Consider the following 12,118-nt stretch of genomic DNA (forward strand, 5'->3'; position numbering starts at 1 on the left):
GTTAGGCAGGCTGCTAGGGAGCTCTGGCCGTGGCTTTAACTCAGAAAATTACTGAGCTTGCATTAATATTTGAGGAACAAACTTTCAAAGTCACAGTGTACTGTAACCAACTGTGGTCCCTGTCAGCTGCCACTGTTTGTTGGTTGGCGTCCATGTACGATGGCAGCGCTGAAACGGCACAGCCGCCTCAGAGTAATACAATAAGGCAGCGTTTTTATGCAGTGCCACTTCAGAAGTATGACGCAAACACTGCTCTCGAGTTCTCTTGAGTGGTCTTTAGGTAGTTGAGTACTTTTGGGAAGGATGAGGTGAATGGCCCAGTCCTTCCACTCCAGAGCAAGGCTCTTCTAGGACTCTGTGCGTGAAGCTGTGAGCCCTTCATATGGCTGCCTCTTCAGAGATGTTATTGTTAGATTATAAAAGCAGGGCCGGATGCTTTCAGCATGGAGCCAGCCGCCATGCTCTGCTCTCACGGGCTCATTTGTTAAAGGCTATAGTCTTTCTTTTCCCACATCGCTCAAGTGTGTACTTCCTGTGTGCATTTGTAGCTTAAGCTCCTTGCTCAAGTAGAATTTTCTTCCTCACTTAATCAAACAGTGGAATATCTGCAGATGAAAGGTTGTACCTCCTGAGTGCCTATTGCTGGACACTAAGGGGGTCATTGTCTTGCCTTCCGCTGATCTACCTCTCAATGGAGGGCTTTCAGTAGGTTCTCATGCAAAAGCCCATGCTGCCCTGTTCTATTTCGAGGGCTACAGTGCAGAATGGCTGAGTGTTTTACAGCAGCTCTAAACATAAGAACATAGTCCAATTCTCTACTTCTGCTCAGATTGTTAGAGCCAAGACTCAAAGACCCTACAGAAAATCAGGGGGGAGGTCCGCAATGCCAATATGCGGGCCCGCACATGCAAACCACTATGTGAATGTTTTTTTTTTTCCTGTTTTGTAGATTTACTTGCCAGGCATTGATCACAGTCCACCAGAATTCTGGCTGGTCCTTTTGGCTGGCATTCTGTTTTCCACCCTCCCCTATCCATCACACAGAGAATCAGGGTTTTTCTTCTTTTTTTTTTTTTTTCTCAACAGTGAGGGACTGGCACCGTGCTGAAATGCAGAATAATAATCCCCTAATCACCTGAGTATTGCCAGTCCTAGGTTTTATCTGCAATGGATGTGAAAGCCCCCAGTGCCTAGTGATTACAGCATTTGATCTGGGTAATAATGTCTTCACTGTTGCCCTGCTTAGGGCCCGAAGGCAGTGCAGCTTTAATCCACAGTGCATTCTAGTGGAATCGCATTACACAAAGACCACCAGGGTTCTCCTCTAGAGGGGAGGGGTGTGTGCGTGTGGGGAGGGGGGGGGGTTAAAGGAGGAGGTTGCTATGGAAACAAGCCTCTCTCTCTCTCTCTTTGTGCATCTCTCTCTCCCTCACATAGACACACATGCACACACACACACGCGATACACACACGCTCTCTCCTGGGATAGATAAGCAAAGGACAGGTTCACTGTTTACTTTCCATGGGCCCTCCAATCCCTGAGCAGGCTGAGCCCTGATAACACGGGGCCTGTACAGCCACCGACCACTGACAGCAGATAAGCACCCCAGCAGAGCAGAGCAGTCATCACCCTCCAACCAGGATGAACAAACCTGGGAGACCCGGATTCATTTGGATTAGGCTGGATTGCTGCTGCTGCCACCGCCACCACAGCTGCTTTCGCTGCTGTGTTCAGACTACTGATGTTCACAGGACTTTCTACACGAGAACTTGATGTTGCACTTCACCCCATGGACTCTCAGAGCTTAGTGAGAGGGCACAGGCACAGTAATGGACTCGATGCTATTTTAGATATTGAGGTCAAGGCACTGTCTGCACTGGGCAGGTTTGTGTCACCGCGGCTGGTGGGCCGTGAAGCTAAAAAACGAAATTCCTCCTGATGTGTCCCGAGTAACAGGCGACCACACGTTATCAGTATGTCGTCTCGCCATCTTCTCACAGCTGCCCTTTCTGTAACGGCCGTATTTCACTGGAAGGCGAGACTACTGTCGAGACATTTCTTTGTACTTGTTCCAAGAATCTACTAAAATCCAGTAATTCAATACAGGGAGTAATTAGATTCTTATGATAGTAATGCCCTGAGAAGGAACCAACATGCTCTTTGATGTTGAGATCAACTCAGCTACAAGTACTTCTTTATTATATGCATTATGCTAACATGCTAATTATATTTCCACACATATTCTTTGATTAAGGCACAGCTGGAGGTGTATAAGTAACACGACTAATTACAGAGGAAATGGTGGAACCGAGCTAAAGTGGTGGGAGCTGTGTTTCCCTTTGGCCCCTTCCTCTGCCTGTGTTTACTTGTAAGACATCTTTTTTAATATACGGTAAATCTCATTAACAGCTTGATCACATACTCAGACGTATTAAAGGGAGGGGGATTAATAGTTAATATGAATTTATCTTTGCATATGTCGATAATCATTTGAGTTGCTTGTTATTTGTTAAACCACCATGTTATAAATAATGTGCAGGGCAAAATATTACTTACTGTACACTTCCTAAACTGCATGGAGCCTTTGGTTTGTTGTTCTCTCGGATGTGAAAGCCATGTTTTAACTAGGCTATATTTCAGTGAATTTAAAGTGCTTCAGTGATGCTTAACAACATTATGGTTTTGTTCAAGTACTCCAGGACATACAATAGATATGTACAGATGTCATAATAACTAGTCGCTAAAGCTATCAAATACTCAAGTAAAGTACTGTACAAGTACCCCCAAATTGTACTTTACTCCAATACTTGTATCCCCTGATACACACTTGCTGTAAATGCAGCTATATACTCCTCATAAATGTAAATACTATTATTAAGACTGCACTTCATTAACAGTTAATCATTATACATCAGTTAGACACATTTTTTTCTAATAAAATCAAAAGGTGTTCCTACGTGAAAATCCCTTTGCATCCAGTTAAAAGTTGGTTAGTGCACCTGTCAGTTCCTCCTGCTGGTTTACTCATAACTGTGTTCAGCTAGCTACAAACAGCCTAACAACAGAGTTTACATTTAACATTTCTGTCAGTAAGCCAGGCTGCTAGCTGAGATTCGAGTACTGTATACTATAATGTTACTTACCTGCCTTATCTTGGAATTACACTCGAGAAAATGTACCAGCTATGGATTAGCATGTCGCGCAACAGCTAGCTCTCTCCACCGGAAGTGGTGAGTAACCGCCCCTAGCATCTTACTGGTCGTACAGGTGACCAGCAGAGGTGTGGGTGGTGTTGGAAGTTGTTTTCTTTTTTATATACATGTCTGTCTTGATTTTTTTGTATTGCTCTGAAGAAAAGTGACCACTACTGGGATCCACCCCAACTGACAGGAAGCTAGGCTAATGTTAGCCACAGCTACTGGAAAGGAAACCTGACAACAGCCACCAGTGAAGGCTTCAGTGGGTGAGTGTTTGACATAAATTGATGTGATAACAGCTCCAGATATATTTTAAATGAACTATGAAGAACTGAAGGTGTGCAGAATAGTTCCAAGAGTGCTAGTTTCCCCAGATTTATGATACACATAAAGAGAGCAGAGTAAGAGGATTAATGTGTGTTAACTGGATGTTGAATTGGGAACGTAGGACGTTGGGAACTTAAAGGTGTTATTGATAACATTCAGCAATTAAATGTGACATTCCATCTCTCTCCTTCCTCTGCATTCACGTCACAATACGGCTGTTGCGTGACACTAGGTAACATTGCTATGCTAACTAATGTTAATAATGCTAGCTTAGTTAGGGCAGTACAGTTTAGCCATTTTCATGGAATAAATCTGTTGATCGCTGATGAAACACACATTTCACATGATCCTAACAGCATTATACTATTGGCTGACAAACCTTGTTAGTCGCTGGAAACAACTGTCAGAATTCTTACACAGATATTTACAAAATAATAATTTTGGGCTTGACACATTTTTCACAAGCATTCACAATCACAATAATTGTTATTAAGGAAAAGAGATCTTTCACTCTGCACCTTTGTACAAGCTCTATCAATATGTCCTTTAAGGCCCTGGGAACATACGACCCTGGGAACATAGATAGCCTACGCTCCCATCCAGACTCACGTCAAATCAACAATCAAATCAAGCTAACTGAGTTAGCCACCTCAGCTTGATTTGACTGGAAGAATAGGCCTCTGAAGGTTACTACTCACGGCATTATTTTGAGTTTTAAAAGAGGATGTTGTCCAGGATGATACTTTGTTGAATTCCGCTGATCAGTCTTTTGAACAATACTGTCTTCACACAGTAGATGTTGGCAAGTTTTTCAAGTGTTTTTTTACTGTAAACTCCATCCTTTCCCTACAGTATGTTTCTTGTGATAGCAACTGAAAAAAGAAAACAATTTCCACCAGAAGTTTGGCATTATCCATTTGCTGCAGTAAATAGTGATGATTTCTCAAATATATATTTATTAATATATTTTCTTTTTCAAGTACAAAACAATGGGCTTTGATTATCTGCTGTCAGATAAACTTGACAAAAACAATGGTAACTTAAGCGGTTGTTTGTGTCTGGTACAGAGGTCATAGATTTAACCCATTATCTGAGCAATGCATCTGTCTCATCCGTACTCTGTTAAGAAACACTGGACCTTTTGCTTTCCTCCCAGTGGATGCTCTCATTTCAGTATCCCTGTAGTGTACTATAGTCATCACTGGAGAGGTGCAGAGAGCAGCCTACACTCTAAAAGGCGTATATACTTTGATCACAAGATTGCCCACCCTTGTCTCTTGGCTTTTTAGAAAGCTCTTACACATATAAGTAAAAGTGAAGTGGCTGCATGATCTCTGTGCTGGAGAGCTCAACCCTGTCCAAATACTCTGTTGTGAAGCTCAAGTGTTATTCTCAGCCTCGAAGTGATACGTTTACCTCCATTCAGTCGAGTGGACAGGCACACCTATGGGGCATGATAGATACCTTGTTTTAGACAAAGTTTTCAAATTGAGCAGCAATGGAAAATCCATTGGTCGACAGGAAATTTTTTTTAGGGCAGCAGCTAGCGATTGTTGGTTAGTGAACTTGTATCTTCTGATTGTTGATTAATCTGACAATGATGGTCTATATTGAAATAGTACGAAACAATTATGAACAATTCCCCACAGCCCAAAGAGAGACACCAACTAACATCTGGCCTTACAAGGTACAGTCGGCATTCAATTCCAGGTTAAATGACGGAAGTAGTCACAGGTGTTAAACAACACCAGCTCCAGTAATGGAAACATGACACCTAGATGAACACACACATTTTCACCTTTTTCCAGGTACCATGCTATGTCACACGCTGAAGTTAAGGATGTTTGCATGTCAATACTTTTCTCTCTATCTACAATGGAGTCACTGATGAAAAAACAGGAGTCAATCACCTATTTTTACTGGGTGTAACTGCTTAGGACTGGTTGATCTATTTTTACTTTATCATTATCACGATAGGAGACTATTTATCGTCATGAACTTTGGATGATGTTATATTGTGATATGACACAAGTGGTCTCTTGTCTTTTTCTGGTTTTAAAGGCTGCATTATCAAACACTTGCCTTAACCCACTTATCTATTATATCCACATTACTGATGATTATTAAATCTCAAAAGAATTGTGTTGATATTTTGTGAAAGCACCAAAAGTCATCCCTACAATATTGTTGCAATATCAATATTGAGGTATTGAGTCAAAAATATCATATTTGACTTTGTCTCCAAATCCTGGCATTTATGAAGTGAAGATCAAAATATCGAGATATATATTATAGATTGCAATATATCCTAAATATATTGCAATATTATTTGAGGTCCTTATAGCACAGCCCCATACCTGTGTAAAAGAAAAGCAAAATGCATATACATTATGGTTTAATAATTGTAAACGAAAAGCATTTGATGGATGTGACTCAAGAAGTTTTGGCATTTTTGCTTAAAAATGGCAAATCAATTATCAAAAAGTATCATTTATGGTGGCAGTATGTGTGAGTTATAAGTAAAACCATGTGTATGCTTTCATGAAGCAAGACTGCTCTGCGGGGTATTTTCTTTCAAAGAAATACAGTTAAATAAACCCAGGGAAATTTTGACACCACACTAATAAGATTTGTTTGATGAAATTGTTAGTGAAACTGAATTTCTTGCCCCTGCTTCCGGTCTCTGGTGATTTTTTTTTTCTTTTTTTTTTCCTGGTAAACACTTTATTTCTATTCCTGTTTGGTTCATTGAAGCATCTGTCATTCCCAGTGCTCCCACTGCGCCTGACAAAAGCAGAGCCATGTTAGATTGAAAAGACAGAGGGGCAATCTTTCAAATGGATCTCTTTTCGAAAATATATTATGACATAATCATGTTTTCTCCCTAAAAGCCCAGGGGAGGCCTGTCTGTCAGATTGCAGTCCTCTCTTGGCTGCCTGGCCTGAACAGAAACAGCAGTTGTGTGTTAATAGAACCCAGAGGCACTCTGAAACCTTACCCATTCTGCTTTACGCTCTCAGCCAGGAGATTAAAGTCAGGGAAACATTACAGGAGGCTGGATAATTGCCCCTGTGTCTCCAGCAGACAAAAGGCAACGCTCCGGCAATTCCCTCGGTAAATTGTCAAGAGAGGCTCAAGGATCCTTCAAGGCTGCAGCAAATTGTACAGTGCTGTCTAACAAACTACCAATCTCTGGATATTATGAGGCTTCCATATATCCTTGGCCATAATGACAGCTTGCTCTGCCATAATGGAGTGCAGGCACAAGATAGCTTTTGTGAGCACACTTCCAATAGAAAAATTACTACCTTGGTTCACAGTCTGTGCTTTTTATTTTTTGTTTTGTTCCTATTTGTGTTTTGATCTATTCTGCTATCATTTTTATTTTCGTTTTTTTATTCATGGCTGAGTGCTGGCTGCTGCCACCAACAGATGATTGCAACCTTTACTCCTGAGGGCCACTTGATCCCCCGACAGGAAAGAAAAAATCTGCAAGCAGTTAATGAGTTGCCATCCATGCCTAGTGTTAAGGGCGTCTACAAATTAACAGAGGCTTTTGTCAGGGCTCTCTTCGCTCCCTCACTCTTTCTTGCTATCGCCACCACTTTCTCTCTCTTTCTCTCTCCTCTGCCCCCCCCTCCCCATCTCACACTCCCTCCTGCTCTTCAATTTTCTCCCTCTACCTGCCTGCTTCACGCTCCAGTAGCTCCGTGGCGGGAGCGGCGCTGTCTGGCTTTGGCTCTGAGCAGCACTCATTGTCAGCGCGGTTCATGTTTAGAATTAGCCATTTAATGAGAACAAAAGAAATTAATTGGTGGTTTAAGCCTAATGAGACGTCTGTGAAATTAACGGGCCTCGTCAATAGAAACAAATAAAATCCTTCAGCTTGTTGTTGTGGAGCATTATTCTGACAAAGCTTTTGACACAATGATGAATAGCAGGTCAGGAGAGACCATCTGTGCTTTTTTAAACCCCTGCAGGAGGGGGATGGAATGTGGGCTGGCTCGCAGAGATGGTGATAAAAGAGGGAGCGAGGGGAAAGGAGGGTGAGGGAGGGATGGGAGAAAAGAGGAAAGGAAAAAAAGCTGAGAAAAAAACAAATTCACCCGCTTTATTCATCGCCCTTTAGCATGATACCGCTGTCTAACCATGGTTACAAAGGAAATAAAAAACACGGGCATTAGCATGTGAAAGGCTCTGGGTCTCTGACTATGCGTCCAGAAAGCCAAAGAGCTCTGATTTCGAGGGATATTTAACCTCCATTCAGACGGCAACAAAGGCCTGGCTGTCGCGCTGAGAGCAGTGGTTCAGCCTGATTGGGGCACGGGAGGGAGGGAGGGGGGAGAGGAGGGGACAGGCAGGATCACAGACCTCATTTGTTCCCCCTCTTTACTTTAGCCTGTCTCTATTCCCACTGAAGAGCAGCATTTCCTCTCCGTGCCCCTCCTCCTCCCCCTCTCTCAAAGTTGTAAATGTATGACCTGAGGAATAAATTGGATGGGAAGGAGGCGAGGAGGCAGCACAGAGAGACGCAATACATCTCTATCATGTTCGGTGACCTTTATTTACCGCGCATTGAGCAACACCGTTGTTATGTGTCTGCCTCGCTTCCTTTGCTTTTAATGTCTCCCCGGCATGGAAGTTGTGGACGTGATGGAGGTGGTTATCTGCATGTCTACAACTCAGCCCTACCCTCGCCTCTCTGGCCACCCAGCAGGGCCGACCCAGCCCAGCCTGTTTGTGTATCATGGAGAAACTGTTTGCTTTCCTGCGCTGATCAAATAAACAGGCCATGTCTTTGGGGGGCGGGAGGTTGGAGGAGTGGTGTCTGTGTGTTGTTTAGCTCTCTGGGTGTAGATAAGGAATTGTTTGATGGGGTAGAGAGAAACGAGTGCGATTTAGGTCAGCTAATCTGATTTACACAGAGATGGTCTGGCCATTGCAGGGAGCAGTAATTACATAGAGGGATTAGAAGCCCCCCAACGCTCCCAACCTACAGAGAGGAGAGAGGGGTGGAGGCTTTAAGGCCTGAGAACTGCTCGAGTATGTTACTGCAACAACAACAGCTTGAGCAGTTCGTGGCGCAGATTAAAAATGGCTGGGATTGCACTCAAAACAAAGGGCACATTTGGCTAAAGAAGTATTACTTAGCTTGTTTACATGCATTTACATCTGCTGCTTTGATCCCACAATTATCAGAATTTGCGGCCAAATATCCCAGTCATGCCTGCCAGGGAATCAGGCAGTACCAGCTGAAGTCATCAGTTTAGTCGTTCATCAGATCATCGTTCATTTTATTCTCTTTAGGAACTTGTTTACATTCTACATAGCATAAAAAAAAATCACATGCTATGTTTCCCTGACTCTGGATCACCCTCCGCCAATGCTGCAGCTGCTCCGTATTTCAGTGTGCTTTATGCTATGCATAATTTGCAGATTGATCACTTTCAGCCTTGACATTCTGTTCACGATTATCTATTTTTCCATGTTTCTGCTAGGTACGCAGAGCAAATATTCCACGCTTCTCTCGCCGCCATTTGTCTGCGTATTTAAAATGCTCAGCTGAATAATTGCACTGCCAGAGTCATTACTTCATCCACAGGAATGACTTGCACGCTTGGCTGCTGTTTCTAGAGTGTGCTTGGCTAATCCACTCATTGCTTTGTGCATTCAGTGCTGTGAACCATAGGGCACCCGCTTGGATGCCCGTGCATAAATTACTGCCATGGAACATAAAGTGCTGGGAGGATTTTCCTTAACGATCGCCAACGCTTTAAACGCTTCTGCTTCAACAGTCGATACTGCTCAGCCCATTCAATTATTCAGCGGCCCGTCCCTCATTAACAAAATCCTGACCTTGACATGTCTGCCCCATTTCTCTCCCCTGACAGACTCGGCTCTCCAAACGACTCTGTTTGCTCCGATATTGGCTGGGAAATCCATGCATATTGATAAGTTGTTTGCAGTGTAATTGAAAATGTCAGTTATGAGGCCCATGCAGGCAAAGGTCGGCCCCAAGAACAAAAGCTGACAGGCTGATGTGTGTGGAGCATATACTGTGTGGTATAGGGATGAAGAAGAGTAGAATCACAGTAGAATTAAGTAGAATTCTGATTTATGCTCTTGCATTTGCACTTGCAATTTATATCTTAAAACTTGTATGATTTATTTTAGAGATCATTTTAAGATGTTTTAAGCCTGAGGTTATAACATGAATCCTCTCCGTTTTCATATAGTTTTATGGATTGGTTTGTGGTCACTTGATTGAAATTCTAATCTGTTTCCAAAGGTCAAATTGTTCATCATTCATATCTCATGGTCTAGGTAAACATCCACCGCTCAAACATTCGATAGGACTTATGAATATGCTCATTAAAATTGGTAACCAGCCCTCTCTTGAGGAGTCACAGGTGCCCTGTGGGTGCTGTCTTATCTCAGGGACATGTTGTACCTTGTGCATCAGTGACATGATGTGTCAATCAAAAGCCGCCATGCTCTGAATCTCAAAGCTCACAATCTGACTGTCATAATCTGCTCCACAGGGGTGGGATCTGAGGTTAAAGTGCTCGCCACTATTTCTACATAAACAAAGATTTGAACCTCAATCCCCAGGAGCCTCAGCTGGCTGGCCAACAGGCCCCCACCCCCGCCATACTCCGTCCTCCCCGCAGGCAGAGTGGTGACTGCCTGCTGGTTCTTTAATCGATTGCTAATGGGTTCAATTCCATCGTTGAGGAGCTGCTTGGAACCTGGCCCTGAGACTGAATGAAGTGGAAATACCATTTGCGGCTTTATGAGCCATTATACTGCAGCGAGAGACCTCTATTCGGCATGCTTCATAGCGCTGCAGAGAGTTTTGCACCACCGCTTGATGGTTTTTCTTATGCCGGCTCCTACTGCTTTCGTCTCAGTGCTCTCCATTTACACTGTGCCCTAAAGCATTTACATCCATTCAATCTACAACAAAATAGCTTTGCTTTGCTGCATTTTTCGCGAGACTTGATGTGTAGGGTAATTACCATAGTATATATCCCTTGTACACATGAGGGCCCAACAGATTCATTCCACCTTTAAGATGTGTTATTATTCATCAGCTTTTATCAGTAGCAGAACCTATGGTATCCCTGTGTCTTATTACTCACAACTGTGAGCATGCACATCAGACAGAATGAAATATGTAAGCAGTGGAAAAGTTATGAAACTGCAGTTGTTGTGTTTTTATTGCAGTAGCATATTTCCACCTTGGGTAGATGTTGTCGCAAGCGTGTAGCTCATCCTCCACTCTCCCTGGTTTACAGATCTGCCCAGATTTCTGCAGTGCTCTTATGAGCTTGCTCTGGCTGAAATGCAAAGCTAAGCAGCCAACGCTGCTCTACATTTCACAGCCAGTCCCAGCAGACATGTGCTCTTTGAAGCATTTCTGGGCCAGGGATACAAGTCTTGTTTGTTCAGTACTTCTGGAGAAAAAAAAAAAGGGAGAGAAAAAATGTAAGCTATTTTTTTCTTTCACTACAGCAGAGAGTAACATTCTTTGACGTCTCAACAGAGAGCCTTGTATTACAGCACTTGCTGCCAGATGCCTTGATAGAATCACCCATGTCAAACAGGAAGAGAAATAAATGCTTCATTGAACTAGAGCTTAGCTTAGTGATGGCGGGCAGGAGGGAGGGAGGGATAGGAGAGCTGAGCAGGCTGCTATGTGGGTGTCTGTGGGTGCCAGTTCACTAGTGGAGGGCTATTCTCAACCCTCAGTCTAAGCACTTTCTTACATGTGGTGTGAATAATTAGTGTGCCTGGCCTAGATAGTCTCATCAATGGATATCTAATCTTCTAAAGAATAGGAAAAAGAAAGCTGTAATCAAGGAAGCCGCCGATTTTTGGTAGGCGACCTGGTGCCAGCAGTTGCAGCAGGGTACAAAGCGCATGTTTGTGTTTGTTCTTTCAGGCTCATCTTTCAGCGCCAAGTAGAGTATGACAGGATTTACATGCAGGTTCCTAATCTCTGTAAGCGAACCTGTTTCGGGATGTAATTCACATGGTATGTCTTTTGATTCGGATTAGTCTGGGCAATCCTCTTACCCGTGGCTCAGTATAACTTATCACTGACAAGGCCGTCTCGTGGAGCAGTGCAAATCCTCATATCCACCCCTCCCAGACTTCCAACTCTTAATTCTAATCTGTCCAAATCTGATCTGAGACTTTAACTTCCAAATACCTCTTGAAAGCCAGAGCTCAAGCTGAAGTTCATGCAAGGGCTTTGGATTACATAAATTGAGGTTAGGGATTTCCAATATGGCCTTATGTTTGAGAATAGAACAGGATTTGGATGTAGGTTGTGGTGGCAAATCTCCTGCATTTTATCATTTTGTCTCCTCAGTGTTGAATCTTAAATAAAGGGATCGTTACTCATGTCCTACCCAGTGTCCTTTGGTAATTGATAATTGACCTTTTGCGTGTATTTACATAAAATATGTTATTCTGTATCCCCCAAATGTTCTATATGTCGTCTCTCTTTTGTTCATTTGTTATATTTTTTGAAAATGAGATTGTTGGCCAGAAAAAGTTTTCAAAACACTGCACACTTAACTTGATG

This window comes from Sparus aurata, chromosome 8 (genome assembly GCF_900880675.1).
Source record: "Sparus aurata chromosome 8, fSpaAur1.1, whole genome shotgun sequence".
NCBI lineage: Eukaryota > Metazoa > Chordata > Actinopteri > Spariformes > Sparidae > Sparus > Sparus aurata.